This window comes from Peromyscus maniculatus, chromosome 6 (genome assembly GCF_049852395.1).
Source record: "Peromyscus maniculatus bairdii isolate BWxNUB_F1_BW_parent chromosome 6, HU_Pman_BW_mat_3.1, whole genome shotgun sequence".
NCBI lineage: Eukaryota > Metazoa > Chordata > Mammalia > Rodentia > Cricetidae > Peromyscus > Peromyscus maniculatus.
The window spans coordinates 74,721,858-74,742,533 of record NC_134857.1 but is presented as its reverse complement, the minus strand read 5'-3'; the positions used below and the strand labels follow the sequence as shown (position 1 = coordinate 74,742,533).

At 46.5% G+C, this 20,676-nt stretch overlaps 1 protein-coding gene across 5 annotated transcripts in view; it reads right to left on the bottom strand.

The window, feature by feature from the left end:
• Positions 1–18,024, bottom strand: part of Pogz (pogo transposable element derived with ZNF domain) — a 66,034-nt gene extending 48,010 nt beyond the window's left edge. Inside the window, exon 1 of one of the 5 annotated variants that reach the window (XR_013052212.1) lies at positions 17,777–18,024. The gene's annotated coding sequence lies outside the window, so the exon portion shown is untranslated. Of the gene's footprint in view, positions 1–1,709; positions 2,072–17,776 lie in introns of those variants that run through there. The other 4 variants (XM_076574520.1, XM_015988320.3, XM_076574522.1 and 1 more) reach the window with 4 other exon arrangements.
• Between the last annotated feature and the right edge of the window lie 2,652 nt (positions 18,025–20,676).

Sequence of the window (20,676 nt, the reverse complement as noted above, 5' to 3'; positions counted from 1 at the left end):
CTGAAGTCCCCGTTCACTCTCTAAGTCCATTCTATTTTGTTACTTCATTTGACATACCCTACAATATAGGAAAGGGGATAGAATCTAATTGTTTTTAACATATTTTGATCACCTTTCCACAGAACCAATAATTCTCAATGTACCGATTATCTTAGTTAAGGGTTGCTGGTTGTAAAGATGATATTGGCCCTCCACCCTAACGCCCCCCCCCCCGGCAAAGAAAAAGAACATTTTCAGGCACATAGCCCTTCCACCCCACATCTAATAATCCCCGAATACTGTTCTATGCACTCTAAAGTTACGAAGGACTACGATCAATAAGTCATCGTCTAAGCTCCTACTTCCAGAACAAGGAAGGAAGGCGTCCGGGAAATGACTGTCCAAGCAGCAGCAGCCCTCTCCTCCCTTCCCCGTTCATCTGGGGAATCCCTTTAAAACCCCATTTTTCGCAATGTTCTGTGCTACAAAGGGTGAACAGAGTGTGAAGAAAAGGGGCTACCCTCTGCACTGTTCTGTAAGATACTACAATTCGATCTCCATTTCCTCCTCGAGAACGAAAAGGCCAAAAGACTCTGGGGCTCTTTTTCTGAAGGCTCAAAATAAGTGAGACTAGAAACGTGCAGTGTTTCTGACAGTTTGAAAGAATTCCACCGCCCGGGCGAGGAAACCAGAACCATGGGCAGAAACCAGAGGGAGAGAGCAGGTGGCTCGATGACATTCCTCCTTTCCAGTAGGTGTTGGGAATCTATACAGAAAATAGTCCTTGGGCTAAACATGGCGCCTAGCGGCAGGGCATAATCACCAGAAAATAGATGCTGCCCCATACCATTTTGTAAATCACGGCGCCATCCATGCATAAATTTGGGGGCCGAGGGGAGGAGACTCCGTCCACCGAGCTGCAGGAGAGGCTTGGGATGTCCTCGCAGCCGGGGCGGGATTACATAACACAGGGGACCGGCAGAGCAGTCGCTCGCTGGCCTCCCTCCTCCCGCTCAAAACCAGCGCTCACGCCTCCGCGCGTGGGGGCGGCGGGAACCCCGGGCTCCGCCGCCGCCGTGCTGCCCGCGGCTGCGGCCCCGCGCGTGGCCACCACCACCACCACCAGCCTCCCCTCCCCGCGCGCGCGCCGCCCGTCCCCAGGCCCATCCCCGGCGACCGCCGCCCGCGCCGCCCACTCCTCCGAGACGCTCGCGCCCGGCGTGCTGGTGGACGTCGGCGGTGCGCGGCCGTGGGGCGCGGGCGCGGGCGAGCGCGCGCGGCCCCGCCAAGGGGAGGGGAGGGAAAAGGGGGCGGCGGGGCATCCCCGGGGCCTGGGCCACCGGCGGCCGGGGGCGCGCGGCTCCGCGGCCGGGGCACGCGCACACACGCGCGCGCGCGCACATGGAGACACACACAGAGAGACACACAGACACACGCGCGCGCGCCGCGCCCCACGGACGGACGCCGCCGCCGCCGCTGCCGCCGTGGGCCGCGCCGCCACTCGGGGCGGCGGGGGTGGGGGGTGGGCGAGCCGCGGGCGCGCGCCCGGCCCCTCCCCCACCCCCCGGCGCGCGCGCCCGCGGCCCCATGCCTCCCCCCCCACCCCCCGCCCGCCCGCCCCTCTCCGTCTCATTGTCTCGCTCCGGAACGCTTCGCCCAGCGAAAAGATAACGGAACCCCCGGGAGAAAGGGGGTGGGGAGCGCCGGGGCTCGCTCGCTCGCTCACTCACCTCCCGTGGTCGTCGCCGCCGGTAGTCTGACCCGAGGAAGGCGCCGTCGCCTTAAAGGGACCTTGCACCCGGCGCCGGGAGTCGGGGGTGGGAGCAGGGGAGGGGACGGGGGGTTCAGGGGGGAGACGGAGGCGAGGGAACCGTTGAAAGCTCCTCTCCCCGAGGGTGAAAGGAAGCCTCCCTCGGGTTCGAGTGATTGGGGTGGATTTTTTTTTTCCCGAGGGGGGCGGGGGGGGCCCCGAGGGAGGGGGTGGGGGGGCCGAGGAATGCGGCTCCGCGTACGGGAGCTGGCGCGGGGGAGAGAGACGCCGACTCCCCCCACCGACCCTCTCGCCCCGCGGAGGGATATCCCGCGTCACTTCCGCCCTCCCCTTCTCGTGCTCTTCCCATTGGCTAGCGGGTGCGCTGCGTCATCGCTCAGCCTAACCCTGGCCCGGGCTTCTTTTCTAGTCAAGTTTGTCTGGTCCTGCAAATAAATAAATAAAATAAAAAAGATTTCATGGAGAAAAGAATAATTAGCTTCACAAGCTAGTGTCCAAATTTTGCTGAGAAAAATGGGGCTCCCAAAGAAAAGGTTTCCCAATTTTCTCTCTTACACTTGCCAGAGGAATTTGGACTCTCCTTACTTTCCACTCAAGGTTTATTCCCAATCCAAGAGAACTTCCTACCACAAGCAAGATGGTGGGTCCCAGTGTCACCAACAACTGTCGATGCAACCAAGAGCAGGATAACGCTCTTCTTGAAGACACACTTGTACCAGCAGCCTTCTGTGACGGTGGCCTTGTCTAAATGAAATACTTTCTTGGTTTTGGGTTTTGTTGTTGTTTTTGGTTTTTTGGGATAAGGTCTTTCTACAGAGCCCTGGCTGTCCTGAAACATGCTGTGTAGACCAGGCTGGCCTCGAACTCACAGAGATCCGCTGCTTCCCTAGTGCTGGAGCTAATGGCATGTGCCATCACAGCTAGCCAAGTGAAATACTTTTAAAACCAATTTACTATCAAGCTCTTCTGTACTCTGGAAAGAAAACCCATGTGATTGATGATCAAGGTTATTCTGCTTAGGAACTGCTTCGAAACAGTTGTGAATAGGCTCAACAGAGATCCCCAATCTCAGGAATCATAGATTCCATGGCCCTGTTGGATTGGTTCCAACAAATTTATTAGTCCATTCAAGATTAACTGTCACTTTTTCACACAAGCAAAAACTAACTTCTGGTAACTAAGAAAATTTGTCCTTTATTGTGTCCTGAGCTGATAAATTTGTATTATTTTCCTTGGATATTTGAGAATTATCTTTCTTTTTTTTCTTTTCTTTTTTCTTTTCTTTTTTTTTTTTTTTTTTGTTTGTTTTTTGTTTTTGTTTTTTTTTTTTCGAGGCAGGGTTTCTCTGTGTACCTTTGCACCTTTCCTGGATCTCGCTCTGTAGACCAGCCTGGCCTCGAACTCACAAAGATCCGCCTGGCTCTGCCTCCCGAGTGCTGGGATTAAAGGCTTGCGCCGCCACCGCCCGGCTTGAGAATGATCTTTAAGCCATACACTGACACTTGATCCAAATCAAATTCTAAGCAAAGGTACTTGGCTAGGGGATGGGTAGATCCAGAGCCATATTTCCTCCTTTGTATATATTTTCCAAACTACCAGGCAGTCACTTGCAGCCAGTGAAAGATAGCTCGGCCAACTGTACCGTGTTTTGTTGACCACAAAGCCATTATCACATCTCTCTGAAGATGTGCCATGTGTGTACCATTAATTCATTCAGTATTCATTGCCTGTTTTTCGTGTTCCAGGCACTGTTCTTGGTGCTAGAAATAAAGTCCCTGGGGCTGGAGAGATGCCTCAGTGGATAAGAGCTGCTGCTACCCTTCAAGAGGATCAGAGTTCAGTTCCCAGCACCCCATCCTGCTCACAACTGCCTATTCCTCCAGCTCCAATGGCTCTAGTGCCCTCTTCTGGCCCGATTGGCATCTACACTAATGTGCATACCCCCCAATCACACACACCCCACATAGATATCGTTAAAACCATAAAATAATCATAAATTATTTTTTAAATTAAAACATAAAAATACAGGAAAACCAGATGGTGGTGGCGCACCCCTTTAATCCCAATACTCGGCAGGCAGAGGCAGGTGGATCTCCATGAGTTCAAGGCCAGCCTGGTGTACAGAGCAAATTCCAGGACAGCCAGGGCTAAGTAGGGATCCACAAAATCCCTGTATATGTGAAACTTAAACTCTACCAGGGTAGAGATAGGAAACATATATATAATAAAGTCTTCCACCAGTTATTATTAAATATTAAATAGCCCCAAAATTTACTGGAGTAAAATGACTTTCTTGTCTCGCATAATTCAGGAAGGTGATTGGCTGAAGGAATGGTTCTCGTTGGTCTTCTATAGTGACTGGTGCTGAGGTCATCTCAAAAGTTCCCTTACACGTCTGGAAGTTGATAGTGTGGCACTGGAGTACAACTAGGGCTGTTGGTCAGAATATTTACAAATTTACACAATCGCCATGTGAACTTTGCTTCCCCATATCAGAATGACTAAATTCTGAGACTGGGTGCCTCAAGATGACCGGGTAGAGATGGATGGTTTTTGTGACCAGGATGTTTATCTGCTTCCTAGAAATGCAAATGGCCAAGTGCTACCCAAGTAAATAGGATGTGATTTGCTAAGTATTACGGCCATGGGCAGGATTCTGGGCTGGAAGTCTGGTGCAGGGAATGGTAGAGAAGTGACTGGTTTTGTTTGTTTTGTTCATTAATTTTTTTGTTGTTTTTACATCCCAATCAGTTTTCCCTCCCCACTCCCTCCTCTCTCCCCCTCACTGCCCCCCCACCCCATCCACTCCTCCTCCACTGTGACTGTTTTATGTGCAGCTGTTGGAGAAAGCCTTGTTAAAGTAACATGTGAGCAAAAATCTGAAAAGAACGAAGCAAAGTTTAGGACTTAGTCCTGATGAAAGCAAAACCACTGGAGGATTTCAACCCCACAGGTGAAGGGATCTGTTGCTTTTAAAGATCACTCCGACTGTCTGTGGGAGGGGCTGGGGAACTGGTCAGAGCAAAGACAGCCACAGGGAGACCAATGAGGATATTACTATATTCATCCTGGTGAGAGATGATGGTGGCCTGGACCAGGATGGCAGTGGGAAAACAACCTCTTTGACTGAGTGAGTTCTGTAGTTTTGGGGCTTTTTTGTTTGTTTTTGTTTTGTTTTGTTTTTGAGACAGGGTTTCTCTGTGTAGTTTTGGTGCCTGTCCTGGATCTCATTCTGTAGACCAGGCTGGCCTCGAACTCACTGAGATCCGCCTGCTTCTGAGTACTGGGATTAAAGGCGTGTGCCACCGCCGCCCGGCTTAGTTTTTTTCTTGTTTCGTGTTTTACTTTTCCATAACCTATTTTTCTGTCATTTAGTGTGTGCCCTGGGAGACACTTGTGACTCATGATAGCTAACAAAATTGTGTGAATGATGGTGCTATGACTTCCTTAAGAGAAAAAAAAATGGAAGAACAACATGCTGAATGTAAAAATGGAGCCTTCCTAAGTCTGGAGGCACCTTTGGAGGAATGGATGAGCAAACAGGGTAGAGATCAGCAAGCAATTATGGAATGGAGTAGGACACCACAGTGCTCAGAATTAGTGAGCAGTTCAGTGACGGATAGCTGATAGGCAAAGGCATTTTGTGGCCAAGGGAAGCTGAAAAGTACCACTTCAGGGCACTAGAGCAGCATTTCAAAAGGGACTGGATAAGCTGGCCACAGCGGCGCAGACTTGCAGTCCCAGTACTTGGGAGGTGAAGGCAGGGGGATCAAGAGTTCAAGGTTATCCTCAGCATACAGTGAGTTTGAGGCCAGGCTGGGCAAGAAAAAAAAGAAAACTTGGGTGTCATCACTTAACAGGTGGGTTTCTGGGATGAAGAAGACTGATAGCTGTGGTCTGTCTTTCTTTTGAACCATCTTGATAATGATGGGAAATGAAAGCGAGAGAGCAAACGACATTAAGCAAATCTTAGAAATCAAGTCACGTGTGCCTATGAAGCACACTGGAAAGGGGTATGGACAACAATGTAATTTGCTTTATTGAAGAAATCAGACCCTAGAAATAACACCCCTATAATAAAAAATCTACCCCAGTCTTCAGTAGCCAAGTCAGAGGCACTGAAGCCTTTCCATCTGGGTTTCTAGGAATGGAAGTTAAAGGTGAATGGCAGTCCCCAGTGGAGCATTTCACAATTAGATAGCAAGTCGGGTTTTCTTGTCCACTTATTTGCTTCCTTAAATTATGGTTTCTGCCACAGGTTAAACATTGAGGCCACCTGTCACTTGGAAAGTGTCAAAATGCTCCCAAGTCTTCAAAGGCACAAAGGCAGAGGAGACCTCTGTGGTGTCCTTCTGCTAACACACAGACCCACTCATTTGTACCTGAGTGAGTTTCAATGTGAGGTTGATCGGGAGGAGTTGGGCCATGTGGTTGGGAGTGGAGAGGACCCCCTACCCTCCCTCATACCCTCAGGGCAGTAGAAGCTGAAAAGTCTAGAGGCTTCATTTTGGGAAATGTAGGAGGAAAAACAAACCCAACGAAAATGTTCACCCTCTGAGCGGCTCCTAAATTGAAAAGATTGACAGCTTACTGCACTGAGTCTGGGAGGGAAGTCAGCACAGTGAGCAGAGGAGAGGATGAGGGATGCTGAACTCCACAGGGAAATCACCAGGAAGTAAAAGGCAACTGGTTTTTACTTGTTGGTTTACTTGATGGTTTGAGCTGTCACAGAATAAGGAGCTTAGAGGCTGTGGCTGGCTTTCATCTGCAGATGGTATTTGCTACCTCTGTGAATTCAAGGGGCTCAGAAGCTGAGGAAAAGCCCGAGAAACTTAAAGATTGAGTTTTGAAAGAAAAGGAAATTACTCATTAGATTTTAGCAAGAAGCAATTAAAGGTCTGTAGCTTCAAAATGTATTTTGCAAAAAAAAAAAATTCACCAGAGCAACTTCATCAGCCATCAAGACTTCACTGTGAATTACTGCCTGATTTCACAGGTGATAATGACTTCGTGTGGCTTCATCTTAATGTTATTTAAGAGACACCCACAAGCAAAATTATGCTGTTGCTATGGAGTTGGCCAGGTGTGATTATCTAGTAATTTAATTAATGTTATAAAGCTTCATGGAAATATAAATTGTATTATACTTGATGTCTGACTCGCTCATATGATAATGGACTGCTGAGAAAAACTTAATAACTTTCCTCTTTTTCTACATTACATTCTTTTTCAATTTAGCAATATTTGCATTTTGTTATAGTCATGAATAATTTCCAGAAAGCAACCAAGAAAAGTAAATAATTTACCAACTCATTATTTTGAAGGATTTGAAGATTAATCACTGTAGATGAGATGAAATCCTTCAGATCAAGGTTCAGAGGTTTGTAGTATATACAGAGGTCAATCTTCTTTTGGATATCTTTCTGTTTCTGTCTGTTTGTATGTGTGTGTCTGTCTGTCTGTCTGTCTCTGTCTGCCTATCTGTCTCTCTCTTTGAATTAAGGTCACACTATGTAGTGTTGGCTCCCTTCAAACAAACTATTAAGACAAAAGTGGTCTGGAATTCGGAGTGATCCTTCTGCTCGGCCCTGGGAGTTCTGGGATCTAATGCCCCACTGGTCTCTTGTTAGGAGGATATACTACAAAAGTAGAGAAGGAAAGGAAGCCATTGCCCACCGCAGCAAAAGAATCCATTTTGAATGCCTTTTTGTCCCCTGAAACAAAAGGTAATAAAATCTGAAAACATCTGCCAGCCAAGATTTTTAAATATTAAAAAAAGAGAGAAAGAAAGGAAGGAAGGAAGACAGAGAGAAAGAAAGAAAGAAAGAAAGAGAGAGAGAGAGAGAGAGAGAGAGAGAGAGAGAGAGAGAGAAAGAGAGAAAGAGAGAAAGAGAGAAAGAAAGAAAACAGTATCTCAGTACTCATGGTGATCCTCCTGCCTCAGTGTCCTGAGTGCTTGGAGTCCACCAGCACACGTGGCTTGAAATAATTTTATAGAAGGAAAACAATTCCACCATCTTCTATCCGGGAAATTGCTCTTGTTGCTGAGTTTGTGTGAACACAGTTGTACTGTGGCATAAATACCAACTTTTTCCCTACCCAACCACCTGGCAGACCCCCTCTTCCAGCATGCGGAGACCCTACTAAGGGTCAAGAAAAGTGACTTATTAAAACCTTTTCTGCATTGTGAACCTCTCAAACATCTTGATGAAGGGGATAAACTATCTTTCCCAGAAAAAAATGCACACTTGAACAGGCATTTGCAGAACTTTCAGACTCCAGCCCCATTTGTGGGTCTGCTGACTCCGAGGAAAGATCCCCCCAGGTTGTTTGGATAGGATGCTTCATTCTTGACCTCCCAGAGAAACGTTTTTTTTTTTTTAAGTAAATTTTTCTTTTTTTGGATAATCATATGGCACGTGTACCCAGAGCGCTAAAGACCGTTCTGCTAATGTGATGGTTTCTCACTGTTATTACTATCGCTCACATAGGATGTTATTTAGTATCTGGAATGTCGAGGAGCCTCTAGGACCCAACGGATGACCAGGTAGCCCAGCTGCTTCAGTGAGTGGAATTGGCTGACTGTCTTTGGCATTGATGAAGGTCTCTCAGAGTCTATACTCCTGGACATATGATGGCTCTTTTGGAAAGCCTGGCCCTACTACAATGACCAGTGCCTTGATTCTGAGGTAACAAATACTCATGCCGTCCACTCCGAATTTTCAGGAACCTGCTCTGACTCGTTTCTATGGTCAACCTGATGCAACCAAGAGTCACCTGAGAAGAGGAGTGTCAACCTAGGGACTGCTCAGGTCAGACTGGCTTGTGGCCATGTCTGTGGGAAACTGTCAGGACTGCTGATTAACAGAGGAGGGCTCAGCCCACTGTAGGCAATGCTACCCCTGGGCAGATGGTTTGGGGTGTATAAGAAAGCTGAACATGTCGGGCGGTGGTGGCGCAAGCCTTTAATCCCAGCACTCAGGAGGCAGAGGCAGACGGATCTCTATGAGTTCGAGGCCAGCCTGGTCTACAGAGCGAGAGCCAGGACGGGCATCAAAACTACACAGAGAAATCCTGTCTCAAAAAACCAAAAAAGAAAGAAAGAAAGGAAGGAAGAAAAAAAGAAAGAAAGAAAGCTGAGCACATAAGAAGGGAGGAAGCCAGTCAGCAGTGTTCCTCTGGGGTCTCTACTTCAGTTCCTGCCCTGAGTTCCTGCCCTGACTTCCCTCAGTGACTGACTGCTATGTGGAAGTGTAATATGAAATAAACCTTGTGGTGGTATTGTGTTCCCCAAAATATTGTGCACCCTAATAAACTTATCTGGGGTCAGAGAACAGAACAGCCACTAGATATAGAGGCCAGAAAATGGTGGCACACATGCCTTTAATCCTATCACTTGGGAGGCAGAAATCTACCTGGAGCTCTGTGAGTTTAAAGCCACACTGGAAAAAGTCAGGCATGGTGACTCACGCCTTTAATCCCAGGAAGTGAGCCTTTAATCCCAGGCAGTGATGGCAGAAAGCCTATATAAGGCTTGAGGACGAGGAACTAGAGCCTGGTTAAGCTTCAGGCTTTCAAGAAGCAGTTCAGCTGAGATCCATTTGGATGAGGACTCAGAAGCTTCCAGTCTGAGGAAACAGAATCAGCTGAGGAATTGGCAAGGTGTGGTAGCTGTGGCTTGTTCTGCTTCTCTGATCTTCCAGCATTCACCCCAATACCTGACTCTGGGTTTGTTTTTATTAATAAAAACTTTCAAGATTCATGCTACAAAACCCTTTCCTTCCAAGTCGCTTTTGGTCATGATGTTTATCATAGCAACAGAAAGCAAATTTGAGCACTTCTCTTGCAGCTGAAGTAAAACTTCAAGAATGAATTTACTCAGAGCATTTAAAAGTTAATCCAAGCCAAGCAGTAGTGGTGCATGTCTTTAATCCCAGCACTCAGGAGGCAGAGTAAATCAATCTCTGTGAGTTCAAAACCGGCCTGGTCTACAGAGCAAGTTCCAAGACAGCCAGGGCTAACAGAGAAATCCCATCTCAAAAAACAAAATAAACAAATAAGTAAATAAAATAAAAGGTTAATACAAAAACCACTGGCCTGGTGGTGCACACCTGTAATCTTTGTTATTTTGTCTTTTTTTTTTTTTTTTTCCAGAGCTGAGGACCGAACCCAGGGCCTTGTGCTTGCTAGGCAAGTGCTCTACTACTGAGTTAAATCCCCAACTCCACACCTGTAATCTTAATGTTCAGGAAGCTGAGGCAGTAGGATCACAGGTTCAAGGCCAGCCTGAGCTACATAGAGAGTTCTAGGCCAATCTGGGATATAGCAAGATCCTGTCTCACTAAACAAACAAATTTGACTTGCCTCCCATCAGTGAGAAGGAACTGTCTTGGCCACTGTTCCATTGCAGTGACGAGACACCATGACCAAGGCAACTGTTATAAAAGAAAGTATTTAATCGGAGGCTTGCTTACAGTTTTAGAGAGTCAGTCCATGATCATCCTGGTGGGAAGCAGTCATGGTGTTGGAACAGTAGCTGAGAGCTTTACATTCTGATCCATAGACATCAGGCAGAGACACACACGGGGGTAGGGGGTAGGGTGGGGAGGGACCGGGCCTGGCATGGGCTTTTGAAACCTCAAAGCCCATCCCCATTGACATACCTCCTCCAAAAAGGTCACACCTCCTAATCCTTCTCAAACAGTTCCACTAACCAGGGACCAAACATTCAAACATATGGGCCTATGGGGGCCATTCTCATTCAAACCACTATAGCCTCCAGTGTGGAAGCAGTCTAGATCCCGTAGTCAACCCATGGAGTACAGCTGCAGTAATAATTTACCCAGAACATACTGGGCTTTCCTGGAATAACAACAAACCCTTTATTGTCTTATGCCATGGAGATTCCAAGATTAACTTGTTAATGCAGCATATCCTACTTATACTGACTAGCACATAAAGGGTGAATTTTAGGTCTGGGAAAGTAGCTCAGTCTAGTTCTTAGCTCAAATGTATGAGGTCCTGGATTTGATACTGCATAAGGGCACATGCCATCAAACCTCACAACCTAAGGTCAATACTGAGGACTCAACATAGTGGAAGGCGAGAACTGACCACACACACACACACACACCATATATATATATATATATATATATATATATATATATATATATCACATACATTTTTTTCACATACATGTTTAAAAAGTTTAAATAGATGTATATTAAATAAGGTGCCCAGACCAGTACCTAGGTTACAGTAGTTATTCCTTAGTGGTAGCTTTTATTATTAGTACTTAAAGTAGTGTACATCATAATAAGTATTTGACAGGATATGACAAAATTTGATCTTACTTATGGATGACAGGCTTTCCATTCTAATTCTTTGTAGATTCCACTTCAGGGGTAACTCTTATAAATAGTTCAGATCTTGAGTTCAAAAGTCTTTCTCGTGTGTGTATGTGATGTGTGTGGATGTAGGTACGGGAGTTCTCACGTACATGTTGTACATGCTATATGGAGGTATGATGTCTGGTGCTGTCCTCCATCAGTGTCCATCTTGTATATTGAAGCAGGTTCTCTCACTGAGTCCGGCTAGGCAGCCTGCTCGTCCTAAACATGCTGGAATTTCGGGCAGGCTGCCACACCCACCCAGCGTTTACACACTTGCTGGGGATCCAAGGCAAGTGCTTCACTCTCCAGAGTTCTCCCCAGCTCTGAAATTCTTTAGTGAAAATGGCTGTGGGCCTGTGAGATGGTTTGACAGGTAAAAACACGGTGGTGACCTGAGTCTGATCCCCAAGGAGAGAGGGCAGGGACTCCCACTGAAACTCAGAGCAAGCTTGCTAAGTCTGCCTAGCCTGCTTGCCCTGAGGATCCTGTGTCTCCACACGTAATTGTGGAAAACAAAAAATAGCGACTTTGGCCTCCATAGTACACACACACACACACACACACACACACACACACACACACAGAGAGAGATGATGTTTTAAAAGTAGTCCTCTCTGGGCCGGGCGTGGTGGCGCACGCCTTTAATCCCAGCACTTGGGAGGCAGAGGCAGGCGGATCTTTGTGAGTTCGAGGCCAGCCTGGGCTACCAAGTGAGCTCCAGGAAAGGCGCAAAGCTACACAGAGAAACCCTGTCTCGAAAAAACCAAAAAAAAAAAAAAAAAAAAAAAAAAAAAAAAAAAAAAAAAGTAGTCCTCTCTGTTCCTCTTTTTCTCTTACTTTCTCCTGCTTATAATCCCCAGGCCAGAAAACACGGACTTCCTCCTTCCTCCTCTCCATTCATGCTCTTTTGGTAGCGGGCAGTGGATTTTATGGCCTGGCAAGCATTCAAAGAATCCATAACTTCTCCTCCACTCTGTGGGATGACTCTGAGTTAAGTCCTCAGAGTTTAACTCCCCACAACTGGAGAGAGTTTTTAGTTTTTAGGGTTTTTTTTTTTTTTTTTTTTTTTTTTAAAAAAAAACCCTGGAGCTTATGCAGGGACACTTGGCTCAGTTGGGAGGAGGGGACTGGACCTGCCTGGACTGAGTCTACCAGGTTGATCACAGTCCTCAGGGGAGGATTTGCCCTGGAGGAGGTGGGAATGGGGGTGGGCTGGGGGTAAGGGGAGGAGTTGGGAGGGGGGAGAATAGGGGAATCCGTGGCTGATATGTAGAACTGAATGGAATTGTAAAATAAAAGAAAAAAAAAAAGGAAAGACGGAAGAAAGAGAGAGAGAGAGAGAGAGTAGGCAGTCTTTCAAACCACTAACCTCACTCACAAAGTGAGTCTTGCTCGGAACCCCTATTTTGAGTGTCACAAATGTCGTGCACCCTCTCTGTCACATACTGTCATTTCCCCAGGCAGATGGATGCCATGAGCCAACTAACGATAAAGTCATTCATTCAGAAAGGAAACAACGAAGCAGAAATGTTCAAATTACATTTCTAATTGTTCTCGAATTCTCCTATTTTTCCCTTTAGACACCAGTGACTGCCCCGTGACCCCATATTTCAAGCTCCAAGATTTATTGTTCAGATTGATTCCCAACTAACTGAATAGCAGCCTTGGCCTATGACAAAACAGAGCACTGGACAAGCAGAAGTAAAATCAGGTACTTCAGTTCACCAGTTTGCCTTTTCTCTCTCCCAGGGCACTTTTTTTTTTTTTTTTTTGAGATAGGATCTTGCTACATCGCATGGGCTGACCTTGAACTTGAGACCCTCCAGTTCCAGTCTCCTAATGTGTTGGTGTTACCGGTGAGTACCCCTACCCCCTGCTAAGGCACCTATCTGTAACAGCACTCTGAACATTTTTTTTTTTTTTCGAGACAGGGTTTCTCTGTGTAGCTTTGTGCCTTTCCTGGATCTCGCTCTGTAGACCAGGCTGGCCTCGAACTCACAAAGATCCGCTTGCCTCTGCCTCCCGAGTGCTGGGATTAAAGGCGTGCGCCACCACCGCCCGGCCACTCTGAACATTTTACCCAGGATGTTCTTGAGAGCAGTTTCCTCCTTCTGTCCAGGTTTGCATGCAATTATTCCCTTCCACCCGGTGGGCAAAGAGATCTGTGGGGTCCACCTGAAACGCTTCAAAAGCCAGTTAACAAGGTAAGACTTTGAGGTCCCCGGATACTCTCACAGATGCCAAGCTGTGTTTCAGGGAGTGGGTATTTGGGAGCAAAGCTCAGGCTTAGTATTCATTGAGGGGGTGAGAGGAAAGTCAAGTGAGAGCCAGGGACCAGATGAAGGTTCCTGCCCCCATCTGTCTGTCTAACCCAAGGCAGCAAAGTCCGAGGTCTGAAGTGAAACCCTGACTGAACCACTGTTTATCACTTCCACTTATCCAGGCCGATTTCCCCAGGAGACAGTCATCGGGCAAACTCATTGACTTAAAGCATGTACAATGTGAGTTCAGAGAAGTATTGAGTAAATTTTAGCTCTCAGATCACTAAGATATTATGTGTGGTCATTACCGTTTAATATTATTAGCAGGCCATTGGCCCACTGCGGGCAAAGGTGAGAGGTGGCTGCCAACGGACCCACACGTGTACACGGGCCTTCTGACCCAAACGGCAAGCCAGTGAGAGGGGCAGGAGCCACGTGGGTGTGTCTGCGTGGGGAGGGATGGCTGTAAAGACGACAGAGAGTTCCATCCCAAACCACAGCTCCACTTAGCACAACACTGAGTCCCCCTGGCTGAGTGGGGACAGAGTCAGATTCCAGCCCCTTAGACCTCCCCGGTCCTCATTCAGGGGCGTGACGTTCCAGAAGGGGTCAGCAACAGCCCAGGAGGAGCCAGAGACACATCTCCATGCCGCTAGCTGCAGAAAACTGAGAAGTTCATTTCCGGGACCTCTCTACCTGGTGAAGCCAGGACTGCACCACAGAAAAGAATCAAGGGTGAGGCAGTGGGAAGCAGAGTTTATGAGGTTTAATTTCTTTTTAAAATTCTTGTTCTGAGTGTGTGTGCACATGCCATATGCATCATGGAGGTCAGAGGGAAACACTGTGGAGGGGGCTCCCCAGGGATCCCATTCAGGTCACTAGGACACTGGTGACCACTCCAGCAGCAGGATTTATTAAGAAGAGATCTTTACGTAGATTTGAGTAGAGGGGTTAATAGACAGAAGGGCGCTCAGAGAAAGGCTAGTACACACCCAACCATGGGCTTCATAAGAAAGAGGGATGCTTAAGTGTCTCAGCAGAGGCCATACTCACGATTTTATTATGGATTTTTTTTTTATAATGAGGTCTATCGTGTGGTCCTGGGTGAGCTGAATAGGGTTGCAGTCTGGTAAGTTAAAACCATAGGTCATGGGCTGGAAAGGTGGCTCAGCAGTTAAGAGCATATACTGCTCTTGCAGAGGACCAGAGTTCAGTTCCCAAAACCCAGATAGGATGCCTCACAACCACCTGTGACTCCAGTTCCAGGGGATCCAATGTTTCTGGCCTCTAAAGTCACTGCCGGTACTCATGTGCACACACATTTAATTTTATAATATATATAAAATTAAAATATATATAAAATAAAAAATAATTTTTCAATAAATTGTTTAAAGAACCTCATAGGTCATAAAGGTTGCACAAGGAGGTTAAGATTTTAATTTTACTGTCACTGGCGTTTCTTATGAGAGTCATAGAAAACCGCAGGTTTGCATTTGCAGCTGGGAGATGAGAAAGCCCACATCTGGTCACAGATGTTTGGTGCTTAAGCAGTTTGTCACTATTTGGACATTTTTTTAAAGATGTATTTTATTATTTTTTTTACTCATTCGTATTTGTTTGTATGAGGCTCTATGTGAGTGTATGCCTTGGATGTGCAGGTGTCCACTGAGGCCAGAGAGAGCACCAGTTTCCCCGGAGCTGGAGTTACAAGAGGTTGTGAGCTGTGTGATACGGTGCTGGGAACTGGACTCTAGTCCTCCAGGAAAGTGGAAGTGCTCTCCACGACTGAGCCATCTCTCCAGCCTGCTGTGGGATGTTCTGTACGGCAAATGTGTTGCTCTGATTGGTTAGTAAATAAAACATGGATTGGCCAGTAGTCAGGCAGGAGGAAGTATAGGCAGGACAAGGAGGAGAAGAATTCTGGGAAGAGGAAGGCTGAGTCAGAGACACTGCCAGCCGCCACCATGACAAGCCGCATGTGAAGATGCCGGTAGGCCACGAGCCACCTGGCAAGGTATAGATTTATAGAAATGGGTTAATTTAAGATATAAGAACAGTTAGCAAGAAGCCTGCCACGTCTGTAAACAATATAAGTCTCTGTGTTTACTTGGTTGGGTTTGAGCGGCTGTGGGACTGGCGGGTGACAAAGAATTGTCTTGACTGTGGGCCAGGCAGGAAAACTCTAGCTACACCAGCCCCTATTTTATTTCATTCTATTTGAGGTCTCTCTGTATAAAAGAAGTGTTGTTTCTATGTAGGCAACTTTCATAGCAAATTTTGTTCACTGTGCTGGAGTTCTTGATTCTCAGTTGGCCAGAGACTTCAAGTAGGCTCCAGGGTGAGGGTTCCTTGCCCTTTCCCCGTCCCTTAATTCCCCTGTTTTTCTATCCTGCCTCAAAGTGGAGATGAAATGGAGGAAGATTAACATTTAAAAATAGGAGTAGAAGGCCAGGCGGCGGTGGTGCATGCCTGTAGTCCCAGCACTCGGGAGGCAGAGGCAGGAGGCAGAGCCAGGCGGATCTCTGTGAGTTCGAGTCCAGCCTGGTCTACAGAGTGAGATCCAGGACTGCCAGGGCAACATAGAAAAACCCTATCTCAAAACAACCAATAATAATAATAAGTAAAATAAAAAATAGGAGTAGAGGGCTGGAGAGATGGCTTAGTGGTTAAAAACACTGATTGTTTTTCCAGAGGACTCAGGTTCAATTTCTAGCAGCACCCACATGATAGTTAACAACTGTCTGTAACTCGAATTCCAGGGATCCAACTACCTCTTCTGACCTTCATGGGCACCAGGCGCGCGAGCGTGTGTGTGTGTGTGTGTGTGTGTGTGTGTGTGTGTGTGTGTGTGTGTGTGTGCATGCAGGCAAAACACATGCATAAGATAAAATACATCTGAAAAATAGGGGTAGAGATATAGCTTAGTTAACAGAGTACTTACTTAGCTCACAGAAACCCCTGTGTTAAATTGATTGCCAGCATCCATAAATAAGGCATGGTGTGGTACACACCTATAATCCCAGTACTCGGGAGGTAGAAGCAAAAGAATCAAGAGTTCAAGATCATCCTTGGCTACAAAGCAAGTTTGAGACCTTGCCTCAAAAAAAAAAAAAAAGAAAAGAAAAGAAAAGAAACAAAATAAAATAATAATAATAATAGATTCACAGGGTATTTGATCCCATGATATCCCAGCAGCCCAGGCTTCGCTTCTCTGAGACTGCTTGGGTGGAGCGGGATCACATGATCTGAACACACTGGGAATGAGTCCATTGTCCAAGTAACAGAGGAGGAGCCATAGAAGAGTGGAGAGCTTAGAAGAAATGCCTTCCTATTTCAGTTTATAGATTCCTAACTGAAAGAATAGCTTTAGAGAAAGAAATTATTCACAAAATATTCAGAGCAAATGTTGATATGGGAAGATGATAAGAAAGATAATTAAGTCTGTACTATTCTTAAAACGAAACACTGTCTAAGCAGAGAGAGAAATTAGATGCCTTTTCAAACCTTTCAAATCTAAGCCTCCTAAAAATATTAAGTACACAGTGTGGTGCGGTTGTTTTCAGGCTTCTTTTTTTTTTCCAAGCAGTAATGTATAGTCAGATATACATCCTAGGGCTAGGGATATAGTTCAGTCGTGGGACACTTGCCTGGAATGTGTAAGGACCTTGGTTCAAGGTCAGCACTGCAAAAAAAAATTATTATTGTTATTATTGTATTCTCCATCTTGATTCCAAACACACAGCACTCATTCCATATTTTCATGATTTCTCGACCCAGGTTTCATGAAAAGCACTGATCTAAATATGTAATCTTTTTTTATCTCTCTCCTCCCTCTCTTCCTAACACCCCTTAAACAGATTTTTCACCCATTTTGACAAACGCAGATCCAATAGAGTTTCTTAATCATTAAATATTTCTGCAGGTGTACCCACCCACAATATGGAGACAATTTAGCAATGCCTGAAAGGGCAGCGTGTAGATGTGACATTTGTCTTAAGGATTCAAGAATCCATTCTTTGGAGACCTGGCTTTCCCTATCGGTGAAAACTAAGACTTGGAGGCAGGGCTTGACAACCTAAGACCTGCAAGTCTCAAGACAACCATTTGTCTAACGGAATCAACCCTCCATCAGTTTTCTTTAACATATCTACCACCGTGCGCATTTAACGATTAACACAATAATCATAACTCTGGCTCTTCACGGAATACAGAGAGCACTGTTTTTTCCAACCCCGGCTCTCGCGGGTCCCCTCCCCCGCCCCAGCCCCCGCCCCCCCCCCCCCCCCCCCGTACCCCAGACCCGCTCCAGCCTCGGGTAACTTTTCCCTCCAGTTTGGTGGAAGGTTACATTGGAAGAAAATAGTCCCTACCGTCTAGAAAGTTTTCTGGGAAAAAGAGGGCGTCTGACGTGCCGGCGGTGCGGGGCGCTGCCCGAGGCTGGCGGTACCGGGCGGGATCGCTGGCGTCTGCCCAGCGCTGCTCCGCGGAGCCCGCACCCAGGAGGCCCCCGCCGCGGGGGCAGGGAGGGCGGCGGGCATCTCCTCCAGCCCGGAGTCCGCAGGGCTTTGCCAGGACAGTCTTTTTTTTTTAAACTGATCATTTCTACTTCATGTTCTATAGGCCTTACTTAGACTGTGTGGACAGAGCCACAGAAGGGGTGCAGAAAATAAGGTGACTTGGAGAAAAATGGTGTTTAAAATATAGATTTTTCCTCTTTCTCGCCCAGACTAATTTACATGCAAATTACATCGTGAGAGGCCCTCAGACCCGGGTAGCAGGCCCTAGGGTCTGCAAGCCTCCGGCACCAGAATAAGATTTTGGGTGGTGGTAATTTTCCCAAATGGAGCTGCACTCCCCAAAACATCACCTGGGAAGAAATGAGCGTGGGTGACTGCTTTGGGTTTTGCTTCACTTCTTTCTAGTACAGGCTCTTCTTGCTTTGAGCTATAAGGTTCTACACCTAGCTCGGCCCAGTGTAGCACAGATCAATTTTTAAAATTTTACTGATAAATAATTTACATAGTTTCTAATCAGATTTAGGATATTTTGCTTTCTTGCAAAAAAAGAAAAAAGATAGTGTGGTTCTTGTTGTCTCAGTGTAGCAGAAAACAGCCTCGTTCTGCTGGTCGACACAGTCAGCAGACATTTGTGTGCTTTAGTTCAGGATGCTGTTGGGTTAAACAACCTGCCATGCTTGTTCACTGCATTAGAAACAGCATGAAGGGTTCATATACTTATAGTCTGTGCCGTGCGATACGCCAGACCTCTGTAAATGATAAAGTTCTTGTTTATCCTTTAGTGACGTGGAGTTCATCTCATCGCAGTGCTATGCATTTTTAAAAGCCTAGGAAATGGTACATATTAATCTAATGACGCAGCTAGAATCATTTATGTTGATGTCTTCCCAACTGCTTTTCGTATGGAAAATAATAAATGTTGGTTTGGATGAGTGAAGACGCCACCCGGGAGTCTCTCCACGTAGAGGAAACCTCAGGATGGGGTCTCGCTAGCACAGTGGCCATCTCACTGATGAGGCCTAGAGGGGTGACAACCACCCTGCGGTCCTTTACCAAACGAGGGCCCTCTTGACCTTGGAATGTGGCTCACTTAACCGTTTTAGGAGGGAGCAGTGTGTCTAATCTGCAAGTAGGACCTCCCCTCTTGTCAGATCGGATCCCGAGAAGTTTGTCTAAATACAGAAAGGCTAAGCTCACTTGATGGAGATCAAGCGGAAAAAGAATTTCTACAAGTTATTCAAGCTATTGATGTCAAAAGCGATTAGGGCCTCAGCTTCCATTCCGTCGTGTAATGGAAAGTATGTGCCAGGAGGCTTTCGGGTCACGTGATTTGCTGGAGGCATTAAGTCTGGATTTTCTTCCTGTCTCTGCCTGGAGTTGTATAGGGTTTCTAGGGTGTGTGGGAAAGGCTGTAGCGCTACTTGGAGAGCTGTTTATTTTCTGCTGTCAGCTAAACCGTGGAAACTTGTTGAAGAGACTTACTGAGCTGTTTGTTTGCTGAGATTAAGACTTCAGTGAATTAATTAAAAAAGGTTCTGAGAGATAGAATGTGCCAGACCCCTACTGGCTCCTAAGACCGTACTTGCCTACTGATATGACGTGACAGCTGAGCTCAGCGCGTGTGAGCTGCAGGGGAGCAATTCAAGAGCGGTGCCCAGACGGCCAAAGGCATGCAGGTGTTCACACTCAAACTGGCCTTGACATCCAAGTCCAGGGGCGCACGCAGGACTCACTTCCTCCTGCTCAAGTGCCCTAAGCTCAGCAGGCCAGGTGCTCGGACTGACAAAACGCTGTGCCATTCGCCAACGATGAAATCACAACTTCTGAAGTTCTTCAGTGCTTTTTTAATTGAGCATTGAAACTCAAGGCCTTGTGTCTAGGCGAGTGCTCCATGAGAGCTGTATCCCTGATCCCTTGCTTTGTTTTTTCAAGACAGAGTCTTGCTGTGGGAACCCAAGCTCTCCGAGAACTCCCAATGCTCCTCCCTCACTCTCACAGGTGGTTGTGAGCCACTGGATGTGAGCACTGGGAACCAAAATCCCATCCTGTCACAGAGAGCAACAAGCTCTTCATCACCGAGTCATCTTGACAGTCCGGCATTGCAGACTTTGGTGTGTTATCGCTAGTGTGTCTGATAATAGTTGGGTTTAGAATGGACCTGAGATAACCCTCGGTTACTGAGCTGCTCAGTTGCCAGAGCAGTTAACTGAGATGAAAATGGACTCTGGGAAAGAAACAGAGCTGTAGAAATGCTCTTAACCCTCTCATCAAATGACGGGCGGTGTGCAGGTCCTGCTAGTTTTGAAATCACATTTCTTTTCAGGAAAATGCCAACACTGAAGCTGAAAGCCATCATTGTTGATAAAGATTTTTTGAGACAGGGTCTCACTATATATAGCATTGGCTGTCCTGGAGCTCCTTATGTAGACCAGGCTGGCCTTGAATGAATAAAGATCCACCTGCCCCTAGCTCCCAAGTGCTGGGATTTGATCAGCGAGTATATGTTGATGTGTTGCGTGCTGGCCCTTGGAGATGCTTAAAGATGCATCAATTCTAGCAAAAAACTAAATCCAGGGTCTTGCACATGCTAGACAATATCCCTGAGTTATAGTCTTACTCTTTTTGCATTTTATTTTTCGAAGATTATCTATTTTAGTTTTATGCATGTGTTTTGTTTGGGGTTTTTTGGAGGGGGGGGATTGTTGTTTGCTTGCTTGCTTGTTTGTTTTGAGACAGGGTTTCTCTGAAAAACA